Raw genomic sequence first — 13,499 nt, 5'->3', positions numbered from 1 at the left:
GTATCCCTGCCTGACCTGCGGGAGACCGGGGTTTGATTTCTCGACTGGGAGTTTTGAACTTTTAATCTCTTTTTTTGCATGCTGTTTCACTTTGTTTCATTGAGATAACAAAAATGCCTTATCTAAATTGAATCCAGGGATTATGTCAACTTGAAAAAAATCTTGCATGTAAGCTTCATGGCAAGTGCTACAAGTAGAATTTACGAGGTCCCCATGACCTGGATTTGGGTATATTTATCAAAGTAATAAATAGTGATTCAATACACTGCTTGGTTAGAGCAGGAGAAAAGACTTTAGAGTGCTATGCATTGCAAGAGTAAAATTATCTTGTCAATATTACTGACTTTTCATTTTCCAAATAATAGGTTAAATATTTCTTTAGGGTTATAAATTAGCTTGAAAAAATGTAGCATATAATCTCTTTGGCCAATGGCATACACATTTCGATAGCTAACCATGACATGTTTTTTGGGTATATTTTTTGATCAGATTTTGCCAAAAATTGACAAAGTAAGTCCTCGTTAGTATAGTGGTGAGTTTCCCCGCCTGTCAAGCGGGAGACCGGGGTTCAATTCCCCAACGGGGAGTTTTGAACTTTTAATCTCTTTTATGTGTGCTGTTTCATGTTGTTTCATTGAGATAACAAAAATGCCTTATCCAAATTGAATCCAGGGTTTATGTCAACTTGAAAAAAATCTTGCATGTAAGTTTCATGGCCAGTGCTACAAGTACAGTTTGTGAGGTCCCCATGACCTGGCTTTAGGTATATTTATCAAAGTAATAAATAGTTATTCAATACACTGCTAGGTTAGAGCAGGAGAATAGACTTTAGAGTGCTATGCATTGCAAGAGTAAAATTATGTTATCAAAATTACTGACTTTTCATTTGCCAAATAATAGGTTAAATATTTCTTTAGGGTTTTAAATTAGCTTGAAAAAATGTAGCATATAATCTCTTTGGCCAATGACATACACATTTCGATAGCTAACCATGACATGTTTTTTTGGTATATTTTTGGATCATATTTTGCCAAAAATTGACCAAGTAAGTCCTCGTTAGTATAGTGTGAAGTATCCCTGCCTGACCTGCGGGAGACCGGGGTTTGATTTCTCGACTGGGAGTTTTGAACTTTTAATCTCTTTTTTTGCATGCTGTTTCACTTTGTTTCATTGAGATAACAAAAATGCCTTATCTAAATTGAATCCAGGGATTATGTCAACTTGAAAAAAATCTTGCATGTAAGCTTCATGGCAAGTGCTACAAGTAGAATTTACGAGGTCCCCATGACCTGGATTTGGGTATATTTATCAAAGTAATAAATAGTGATTCAATACACTGCTTGGTTAGAGCAGGAGAAAAGACTTTAGAGTGCTATGCATTGCAAGAGTAAAATTATCTTGTCAATATTACTGACTTTTCATTTTCCAAATAATAGGTTAAATATTTCTTTAGGGTTATAAATTAGCTTGAAAAAATGTAGCATATAATCTCTTTGGCCAATGGCATACACATTTCGATAGCTAACCATGACATGTTTTTTGGGTATATTTTTTGATCAGATTTTGCCAAAAATTGACAAAGTAAGTCCTCGTTAGTATAGTGGTGAGTTTCCCCGCCTGTCAAGCGGGAGACCGGGGTTCAATTCCCCAACGGGGAGTTTTGAACTTTTAATCTCTTTTATGTGTGCTGTTTCACGTTGTTTCATTGAGATAACAAAAATGCCTTATCCAAATTGAATCCAGGGTTTATGTCAACTTGAAAAAAATCTTGCATGTAAGTTTCATGGCCAGTGCTACAAGTACAGTTTGCGAGGTCCCCATGACCTGGCTTTAGGTATATTTATCAAAGTAATAAATAGTTATTCAATACACTGCTAGGTTAGAGCAGGAGAATAGACTTTAGAGTGCTATGCATTGCAAGAGTAAAATTATGTTATCAAAATTACTGACTTTTCATTTGCCAAATAATAGGTTAAATATTTCTTTAGGGTTTTAAATTAGCTTGAAAAAATGTAGCATATAATCACTTTGGCCAATGACATACACATTTCGATAGCTAACCATGACATGTTTTTTGGGTATATTTTTTGATCAAATTTTGCCAAAAATTGACCAAGTAAGTCCTCGTTAGTATAGTGGTGAGTTTCCCTGCCTGTCAAGCGGGAGACCGGGGTTGAATTACCCAACGGGGAGTTTTGAACTTTTAATCTCTTTTATGTGTGCTGTTTCACGTTGTTTCATTGAGATAACAAAAATGCCTTATCCAAATTGAATCCAGGGTTTATGTCAACTTGAAAAAAATCTTGCATGTAAGTTTCATGGCCAGTGCTACAAGTACAGTTTGCGAGGTCCCCATGACCTGGCTTTATGTATATTTATCAAAGTAATAAATAGTTATTCAATACACTGCTAGGTTAGAGCAGGAGAATAGACTTTAGAGTGCTATGCATTGCAAGAGTAAAATTATGTTATCAAAATTACTGACTTTTCATTTGCCAAATAAAAGGTTAAATATTTCTTTAGGGTTTTAAATTAGCTTGAAAAAATTTAGCATATAATCTCTTTCGCCAATGACATACACATTTCGATAGCTAACCATGACATGTTTTTTGGTATAATTTTTGATCATATTTTGCCAAAAATTGACCAAGTAAGTCCTTGTTAGTATAGTGTGAAGTATCCCCGCCTGACCTGCGGGAGACCGGGGTTTGATTTCTCGACTGGGAGTTTTGAACTTTCAATCGCTTTTTTTGCATGCTGTTTCACTTCGTTTCATTCAGATAACAAAAATGCCTTATCTAAATTGAATCCAGGGTTTATGTCAACTTGAAAAACTCTTGCATGTAAGCTTCATGCTACAAGTACAATTTGTGAGGTCACCATGACCTGGTTTTGGGTATATTTATCAAAGTAATAAACAGTGATTCAATACACTGCTTGGTTAGAGCAGGAGAAAAGACTTTAGAGTGCTATGCATTGCAAGAGTAAAATTATGTTGTCAATATTAGTGACTTTTCATTTGCCAAATAATAGGTTAAATATTTCTATAGGGTTTTAAATTAGCTTGAAAAAATGTAGCATATAATCTCTTTGGCCAATGACATACAAATTTCAATAGCTAACCATGACATGTTTTTTGGGTATATTTTTTGATCAAATTTTGCCAAAAATTGACAAAGTAAGTCCTCGTTAGTATAGTGGTGAGTTTCCCCGCCTGTCAAGCGGGAGACCGGGGTTCAATTCCCCAACGGGGAGTTTTGAACTTTTAATCTCTTTTATGTGTGCTGTTTCACGTTGTTTCATTGAGATAACAAAAATGCCTTATCCAAATTGAATCCAGGGTTTATGTCAACTTGAAAAAAATCTTGCATGTAAGTTTCATGGCCAGTGCTACAAGTACAGTTTGCGAGGTCCCCATGACCTGGCTTTAGGTATATTTATCAAAGTAATAAATAGTTATTCAATACACTGCTAGGTTAGAGCAGGAGAATAGACTTTAGAGTGCTATGCATTGCAAGAGTAAAATTATGTTATCAAAATTACTGACTTTTCATTTGCCAAATAATAGGTTAAATATTTCTTTAGGGTTTTAAATTAGCTTGAAAAAATGTAGCATATAATCACTTTGGCCAATGACATACACATTTCGATAGCTAACCATGACATGTTTTTTGGGTATATTTTTTGATCAAATTTTGCCAAAAATTGACCAAGTAAGTCCTCGTTAGTATAATGGTGAGTTTCCCTGCCTGTCAAGCGGGAGACCGGGGTTGAATTCCCCAACGGGGAGTTTTGAACTTTTAATCTCTTTTATGTGTGCTGTTTCACGTTGTTTCATTGAGATAACAAAAATGCCTTATCCAAATTGAATCCAGGGTTTATGTCAACTTGAAAAAAATCTTGCATGTAAGTTTCATGGCCAGTGCTACAAGTACAGTTTGCGAGGTCCCCATGACCTGGCTTTATGTATATTTATCAAAGTAATAAATAGTTATTCAATACACTGCTAGGTTAGAGCAGGAGAATAGACTTTAGAGTGCTATGCATTGCAAGAGTAAAATTATGTTATCAAAATTACTGACTTTTCATTTGCCAAATAAAAGGTTAAATATTTCTTTAGGGTTTTAAATTAGCTTGAAAAAATTTAGCATATAATCTCTTTGGCCAATGACATACACATTTCGATAGCTAACCATGACATGTTTTTTGGTATAATTTTTGATCATATTTTGCCAAAAATTGACCAAGTAAGTCCTTGTTAGTATAGTGTGAAGTATCCCCGCCTGACCTGCGGGAAACCGGGGTTTGATTTCTCGATTGGGAGTTTTGAACTTTCAATCGCTTTTTTTGCATGCTGTTTCACTTCGTTTCATTCAGATAACAAAAATGCCTTATCTAAATTGAATCCAGGGTTTATGTCAACTTGAAAAACTCTTGCATGTAAGCTTCATGCTACAAGTACAATTTGTGAGGTCACCATGACCTGGTTTTGGGTATATTTATCAAAGTAATAAACAGTGATTCAATACACTGCTTGGTTAGAGCAGGAGAAAAGACTTTAGAGTGCTATGCATTGCAAGAGTAAAATTATGTTGTCAATATTAGTGACTTTTCATTTGCCAAATAATAGGTTAAATATTTCTATAGGGTTTTAAATTAGCTTGAAAAAATGTAGCATATAATCTCTTTGGCCAATGACATACAAATTTCAATAGCTAACCATGACATGTTTTTTGGGTATATTTTTTGATCATATTTTGCCAAAAATTGTCCAAGTAAGTCCTCGTTAGTATAGTGTGAAGTGTCTCCGCCTGTCATGCGGGAGCTGGGGTTCAATTCCCTGATGGGAGTTTTGAACTTTTAATCTCTGTTTTTTGCATGCTGTTTCACTTTGTTTCATTGAAATAACAAAAATGCCTTATCTAAATTGAATCCAGGGTTTATGTCAACTTGAAAAAAATCTTGCATGTAAGCTTCATGGCCAGTGCTACAAGTAGAATTTACGAGGTCCCCATGACCTGGTTTTGGGTATATTTATCAAAGTAATAAATAGTGATTCAATACACTGCTTGGTTAGAGCAGGAGAAAAGACTTTAGAGTGCTATGCGTTGCAAGAGTAAAATTATGTTGTCAATATTACTGACTTTTCATTTTCCAAATAATAGGTTAAATATTTCTTTAGGGTTTTAAATTAGCTTGAAAAAATGTAGCATATAATCTCTTTGGCCAATGGCATACACATTTCGATAGCTAACCATGACATGTTTTTTGGGTATATTTTTTGATCAAATTTTGCCAAAAACTGTCTAAGTAAGTCCTCGTTAGTATAGTGGTGAGTATCCCCGCCTGTCACGCGGGAGACCGGGGTTCAATTCCCCAACGGGGAGTTTTGAACTTTTAATCTCTTTTATGTGTGCTGTTTCACGTTGTTTCATTGAGATAACAAAAATGCCTTATCCAAATTGAATCAAGGGTTTATGTCAACTTGAAAAAAAGCTTGCATGTAAGCTTCATGGCCAGTGCTACAAGTACAGTTTGCGAGGTCCCCATGACCTGGCTTTAGGTATATTTATCAAAGTAATAAATAGTTATTCAATACACTGCTTGGTTAGAGCAGGAGAATAGGCTTTAGAGTGCTATGCATTGCAAGAGTAAAATTATGTTGTCAAAATTACAGACTTTTTCATTTGCCAAATAATAGGTTCAATATTTCTTTAGGGTTTTAAATTAGCTTGAAAAAATGTAGCATATAATCCTCTTTGGCAAATGACATACACATTTCGATAGCTAACCATGACATGTTTTTTTGGTATATTATTTGATCATATTTTGCCAAATATTGACCAAGTAAGTCCTTGTTAGTATAGTGTGAAGTATCCCCGCCTGACCTGCGGGAGACCGGGGTTTGATTTCTCGACTGGGAGTTTTGAACTTTCAATCGCTTTTTTTTGCATGCTGTTTCACTTCGTTTCATTCAGATAACAAAAATGCCTTATCTAAATTGAATCCAGGGTTTATGTCAACTTGAAAAACTCTTGCATGTAAGCTTCATGCTACAAGTACAATTTGTGAGGTCACCATGACCTGGTTTTGGGTATATTTATCAAAGTAATAAACAGTGATTCAATACACTGCTTGGTTAGAGCAGGAGAAAAGACTTTAGAGTGCTATGCATTGCAAGAGTAAAATTATGTTGTCAATATTAGTGACTTTTCATTTGCCAAATAATAGGTTAAATATTTCTATAGGGTTTTAAATTAGCTTGAAAAAATGTAGCATATAATCTCTTTGGCCAATGACATACAAATTTCAATAGCTAACCATGACATGTTTTTTGGGTATATTTTTTGATCAAATTTTGCCAAAAATTGACAAAGTAAGTCCTCGTTAGTATAGTGGTGAGTTTCCCCGCCTGTCAAGCGGGAGACCGGGGTTCAATTCCCCAACGGGGAGTTTTGAACTTTTAATCTCTTTTATGTGTGCTGTTTCACGTTGTTTCATTGAGATAACAAAAATGCCTTATCCAAATTGAATCCAGGGTTTATGTCAACTTGAAAAAAATCTTGCATGTAAGTTTCATGGCCAGTGCTACAAGTACAGTTTGCGAGGTCCCCATGACCTGGCTTTAGGTATATTTATCAAAGTAATAAATAGTTATTCAATACACTGCTAGGTTAGAGCAGGAGAATAGACTTTAGAGTGCTATGCATTGCAAGAGTAAAATTATGTTATCAAAATTACTGACTTTTCATTTGCCAAATAATAGGTTAAATATTTCTTTAGGGTTTTAAATTAGCTTGAAAAAATGTAGCATATAATCACTTTGGCCAATGACATACACATTTCGATAGCTAACCATGACATGTTTTTTGGGTATATTTTTTGATCAAATTTTGCCAAAAATTGACCAAGTAAGTCCTCGTTAGTATAGTGGTGAGTTTCCCTGCCTGTCAAGCGGGAGACCGGGGTTGAATTCCCCAACGGGGAGTTTTGAACTTTTAATCTCTTTTATGTGTGCTGTTTCACGTTGTTTCATTGAGATATCAAAAATGCCTTATCCAAATTGAATCCAGGGTTTATGTCAACTTGAAAAAAATCTTGCATGTAAGTTTCATGGCCAGTGCTACAAGTACAGTTTGCGAGGTCCCCATGACCTGGCTTTATGTATATTTATCAAAGTAATAAATAGTTATTCAATACACTGCTAGGTTAGAGCAGGAGAATAGACTTTAGAGTGCTATGCATTGCAAGAGTAAAATTATGTTATCAAAATTACTGACTTTTCATTTGCCAAATAAAAGGTTAAATATTTCTTTAGGGTTTTAAATTAGCTTGAAAAAATTTAGCATATAATCTCTTTGGCCAATGACATACACATTTCGATAGCTAACCATGACATGTTTTTTGGTATAATTTTTGATCATATTTTGCCAAAAATTGACCAAGTAAGTCCTTGTTAGTATAGTGTGAAGTATCCCCGCCTGACCTGCGGGAAACCGGGGTTTGATTTCTCGATTGGGAGTTTTGAACTTTCAATAGCTTTTTTTGCATGCTGTTTCACTTCGTTTCATTCAGATAACAAAAATGCCTTATCTAAATTGAATCCAGGGTTTATGTCAACTTGAAAAACTCTTGCATGTAAGCTTCATGCTACAAGTACAATTTGTGAGGTCACCATGACCTGGTTTTGGGTATATTTATCAAAGTAATAAACAGTGATTCAATACACTGCTTGGTTAGAGCAGGAGAAAAGACTTTAGAGTGCTATGCATTGCAAGAGTAAAATTATGTTGTCAATATTAGTGACTTTTCATTTGCCAAATAATAGGTTAAATATTTCTATAGGGTTTTAAATTAGCTTGAAAAAATGTAGCATATAATCTCTTTGGCCAATGACATACAAATTTCAATAGCTAACCATGACATGTTTTTTGGGTATATTTTTTGATCATATTTTGCCAAAAATTGTCCAAGTAAGTCCTCGTTAGTATAGTGTGAAGTGTCTCCGCCTGTCATGCGGGAGCTGGGGTTCAATTCCCTGATGGGGAGTTTTGAACTTTTAATCTCTGTTTTTTGCATGCTGTTTCACTTTGTTTCATTGAAATAACAAAAATGCCTTATCTAAATTGAATCCAGGGTTTATGTCAACTTGAAAAAAATCTTGCATGTAAGCTTCATGGCCAGTGCTACAAGTAGAATTTACGAGGTCCCCATGACCTGGTTTTGGGTATATTTATCAAAGTAATAAATAGTGATTCAATACACTGCTTGGTTAGAGCAGGAGAAAAGACTTTAGAGTGCTATGCGTTGCAAGAGTAAAATTATGTTGTCAATATTACTGACTTTTCATTTTCCAAATAATAGGTTAAATATTTCTTTAGGGTTTTAAATTAGCTTGAAAAAATGTAGCATATAATCTCTTTGGCCAATGGCATACACATTTCGATAGCTAACCATGACATGTTTTTTGGGTATATTTTTTGATCAAATTTTGCCAAAAACTGTCTAAGTAAGTCCTCGTTAGTATAGTGGTGAGTATCCCCGCCTGTCACGCGGGAGACCGGGGTTCAATTCCCCAACGGGGAGTTTTGAACTTTTAATCTCTTTTATGTGTGCTGTTTCACGTTGTTTCATTGAGATAACAAAAATGCCTTATCCAAATTGAATCAAGGGTTTATGTCAACTTGAAAAAAAAGCTTGCATGTAAGCTTCATGGCCAGTGCTACAAGTACAGTTTGCGAGGTCCCCATGACCTGGCTTTAGGTATATTTATCAAAGTAATAAATAGTTATTCAATACACTGCTTGGTTAGAGCAGGAGAATAGGCTTTAGAGTGCTATGCATTGCAAGAGTAAAATTATGTTGTCAAAATTACAGACTTTTCATTTGCCAAATAATAGGTTCAATATTTCTTTAGGGTTTTAAATTAGCTTGAAAAAATGTAGCATATAATCTCTTTGGCAAATGACATACACATTTCGATAGCTAACCATGACATGTTTTTTGGTATATTATTTGATCATATTTTGCCAAATATTGACCAAGTAAGTCCTTGTTAGTATAGTGTGAAGTATCCCCGCCTGACCTGCGGGAGACCGGGGTTTGATTTCTCGACTGGGAGTTTTGAACATTCAATCGCTTTTTTTGCATGCTGTTTCACTTTGTTTCATTGAGATAACAAAAATGCCTTATCTAAATTGAATCCAGGGTTTATGTCAACTTGAAAAAGTCTTGCATGTAAGCTTCATGCTACAAGTACAATTTGTGAGGTCACCATGACCTGTTTTTGGGTATATTTATCAAAGTAATAAACAGTGATTCAATACACTGCTTGGTTAGAGCAGGAGAAAAGACTTTAGAGTGCTATGCATTGCAAGAGTAAAATTATGTTGTCAATATTAGTGACTTTTCATTTGCCAAATAATAGGTTAAATATTTCTATAGGGTTTTAAATTAGCTTGAAAAAATGTAGCATATAATCTCTTTGGCCAATGACATACAAATTTCGATAGCTAACCATGACATGTTTTTTGGGTATATTTTTTGATCATATTTTGCCAAAAATTGTCCAAGTAAGTCCTCGTTAGTATAGTGTGAAGTGTCTCGGCCTGTCATGCGGGAGCTGGGGTTCAATTCCCCGACGGGGAGTTTTGAACTTTTAATCTCTGGTTTTTGCATGCTGTTTCACTTTGTTTCATTGAGATAACAAAAATGCCTTATCTAAATTGAATCCAAGGATTATGTGAACTTGAAAAAAATCTTGCATGTAAGCTTCATGGCCAGTGCTACAAGTAGAATTTAGGAGGTCCCCATGACCTGGTTTTGGGTATATTTATCAAAGTAATAAATAGTGATTCAATACACTGCTTGGTTAGAGCAGGAGAAAAGACTTTAGAGTGCTATGCATTGCAAGAGTAAAATTATGTTGTCAATATTACTGACTTTTCATTTTCCAAATAATAGGTTAAATATTTCTTTAGGGTTTTAAATTAGCTTGAAAAAATGTAGCATATAATCTCTTTGGCCAATGGCATACACATTTCGATAGCTAACCATGACATGTTTTTTGGGTATATTTTTTGATCAAATTTTGCCAAAAATTGACCAAGTAAGTCCTCGTTAGTATAGTGCTGAGTATGCCCGCCTGTCACACGGGAGACCGGGGTTCAATTCCGCGACGGGGAGTTTTGAACTTTTAATCTCTTTTATGTGTGCTGTTTCACGTTGTTTCATTGAGATAACAAAAATGCCTTATCCAAATTGAATCCAGGGTTTATGTCAACTTGAAAAAAAGCTTGCATGTAAGCTTCATGGCCAGTGCTACAAGTACAGTTTGCGAGGTCCCCATGACCTGGCTTTAGGTATATTTATCAAAGTAATAAATAGTTATTCAATACACTGCTTGGTTAGAGCAGGAGAATAGACTTTAGAGTTTTATGCATTGCAAGAGTCAAATTATGTTGTCAAAATTACTGACTTTTCATTTGCCAAATAATGGGTTCAATATTTCTTTAGGGTTTTAAATTAGCTTGAAAAAATGTAGCATATAATCTCTTTGGCCAATGACATACACATTTCGATAGCTAACCATGACATGTTTTTTGGGTATATTTTTTGATCATATTTTGCCAAAAATTGACCAAGTAAGTCCTCGTTAGTATAGTGTGAAGTATCCCCGCCTGACCTGCAGAGGACCGGGGTTTGATTTCTCGACTGGGAGTTTTGAACTTTCAATCACTTTTTTTGCATGCTGTTTCACTTTGTTTCATTGAGATAACAAAAATGCTTTATCTAAATTGAATCCAGGGTTTATGTCAACTTGAAAAAATCTTGCATGTAAGCTTCATGGCCAGTGCTACAAGTAGAATTTACGAGGTCCCCATGACCTGGTTTTCGGTATATTTATCAAAGTAATAAATAGTGATTCAATACACTGCTTGGTTAGAGCAGGAGAAAAGACTTTAGAGTGCTATGCATTGCAAGAGTAAAATTATGTTGTCAAAATTACTGACTTTTCATTTGCCAAATAATTGTTTAAATATTTCTTTAGGGTTTTAAATTAGCTTGAAAAAATGTAGCATATAATCTCTTTGGCCAATGACATACAAATTTCAATAGCTAACCATGACATGTTTTTTGGGTATATTTTTTGATCATATTTTGCCAAAAATTGACCAAGTAAGTCCTCGTTAGTATAGTGTGAAGTGTCTCCGCCTGTCATGCGGGAGCTGGGGTTCAATTCCCCGATGGGGAGTTTTGAACTTTTAATCTCTTTTTTTGCATGCTGTTTCACTTTGTTTCATTGAGATAACAAAAATGCCTTATCTAAATTGAATCCAGGGATTATGTCAACTTGAAAAAAATCTTGCATGTAAGCTTGATGGCCAGTGCTACAAGTAGAATTTAGGAGGTCCCCATGACCTGGTTTTGGGTATATTTATCAAAGTAATAAATAGTGATTCAATACACTGCTTGGTTAGAGCAGGAGAAAAGACTTTAGAGTGCTATGCATTGCAAGAGTAAAATTATGTTGTCAATATTACTGACTTTTCTTTTTCCAAATAATAGGTTAAATATTTCTTTAGGGTTTTAAATTAGCTTGAAAAAATGTAGCATATAATCTCTTTGGCCAATGGCATACACATTTCGATAGCTAACCATGACATGTTTTTTGGGTATATTTTTTGATCAAATTTTGCCAAAAATTGACCAAGTAAGTCCTCGTTAGTATATTGCTGAGTATGCCCGCCTGTCACGCGGGAGACCGGGGTTCAATTCCCCGACGGGGAGTTTTGAACTTTTAATCTCTTTTATGTGTGCTGTTTCACGTTGTTTCATTGAGATAACAAAAATGCCTTATCCAAATTGAATCCAGGGTTTATGTCAACTTGAAAAAAAGCTTGCATGTAAGCTTCATGGCCAGTGCTACAAGTACAGTTTGCGAGGTACCCATGACCTGGCTTTAGGTATATTTATCAAAGTAATAAATAGTTATTCAATACACTGCTTGGTTAGAGCAGGAGAATAGACTTTAGAGTTCTATGCATTGCAAGAGTCAAATTATGTTGTCAAAATTACTGACTTTTCATTTGCCAAATAATAGGTTCAATATTTCTTTAGGGTTTTAAATTAGCTTGAAAAATGTAGCATATAATCTCTTTGGCCAATGACATACACATTTCGATAGCTAACCATGACATTTTTTTGGGTATATTTTTTGATCATATTTTGCCAAAAATTGACCAAGTAAGTCCTCGTTAGTATAGTGTGAAGTATCCCCGCCTGACCTGCAGAGGACCGGGGTTTGATTTCTCGACTGGGAGTTTTGAACTTTCAATCACTTTTTTTGCATGCTGTTTCACTTTGTTTTTTTGAGATAACAAAAATGCCTTATCCAAATTGAATCCAGGGTTTATGTCAACTTGAAAAAAAGCTTGCATGTAAGCTTCATGGCCAGTGCTACAAGTACAGTTTGCGAGGTCCCCATGACCTGGTTTTGGGTATATTTATCAAAGTAATAAATAGTGATTCAATACACTGCTTGGTTAGAGCAGGAGAAAAGACTTTAGAGTGCTATGCATTGCAATAGTAAAATTATGTTGTCAAAATTACTGACTTTTCATTTGCCACATAATAGGTTAAATATTTCTTTAGGGTTTTAAATTAGCTTGAAAAAATGTAGCATATAATCTCTTTGGCCAATGACATACACATTTCGATAGCTAACCATGACATGTTTTTTGGGTATATTTTTGGATCATATTTTGCCAAAAATTGACCAAGAAAGTCCTCGTTAGTATAGTGTGAAGTATCCCCGCCTGACCTGCGGGAGACTGGGGTTTGATTTCTCGACTGGGAGTTTTGAACTTTCAATCGCATTTTTTGCATGCTGTTTCACTTTGTTTCATTGAGATAACAAAAATGCCTTATCTAAATTGAATCCAGGGATTATGTCAACTTGAAAAAAATCTTGCATGTAAGCATCATGGCCAGTGCTACAAGTAGAATTTAGGATGTCCCCATGACCTGGTTTTGGGTATATTTATCAAAGTAATAAATAGTGATTCAATACACTGCTTGGTTAGAGCAGGAGAAAAGACTTTAGAGTGCTATGCATTGCAAGAGTAAAATTATGTTGTCAATATTACTGACTTTTCATTTTCCAAATAATACGTTAAATATTTTTTTAGGGTTTTAAATTAGCTTGAAAAAATGTAGCATATAATCTCTTTGGCCAATGACATACACATTTCGAAAGCTAACCATGACATGTTTTTTGGGTATTTTTTTTGATCAAATTTTGCCAAAAATTGACCAAGTAATTCCTCGTTAGTATTGTGCTGAGTATCACCGCCTGTCATGCGGGAGACCGGGGTTCAATTCCCCGAAGGGGTGTTTTGAACTTTTAATCTCTTTTCTGTGTGCTGTTTCACGTTGTTTCATTGAGATAACAAAAATGCCTTATCCAAATTGAATCCAGGGTTTATGTCAACTTGAAA

The 13,499-nt window shown here is 34.9% G+C and overlaps 2 non-coding genes across 2 annotated transcripts; both read left to right on the top strand.

Moving 5' to 3' along the window:
* The first annotated feature begins 5,315 nt into the window (after nt 1–5,315).
* TRNAD-GUC (transfer RNA aspartic acid (anticodon GUC)) lies at nt 5,316–5,387 on the top strand. Its single transcript has one exon. It is a non-coding gene; the product is annotated as a tRNA-Asp (tRNA).
* Nucleotides 5,388–8,514: 3,127 nt separating this feature from the next.
* TRNAD-GUC (transfer RNA aspartic acid (anticodon GUC)) lies at nt 8,515–8,586 on the top strand. The gene has a single exon. It is a non-coding gene; the product is annotated as a tRNA-Asp (tRNA).
* Nucleotides 8,587–13,499: the final 4,913 nt, after the last annotated feature.

The sequence above is a fragment of the Taudactylus pleione genome, unplaced genomic scaffold (genome assembly GCF_031769625.1).
Source record: "Taudactylus pleione unplaced genomic scaffold, aTauple2 ptg000117l, whole genome shotgun sequence".
Classification (NCBI taxonomy): domain Eukaryota; kingdom Metazoa; phylum Chordata; class Amphibia; order Anura; family Myobatrachidae; genus Taudactylus; species Taudactylus pleione.
Note: the sequence above shows the minus strand (reverse complement) of the source record. Positions and strands in the feature narration are given on the sequence as shown.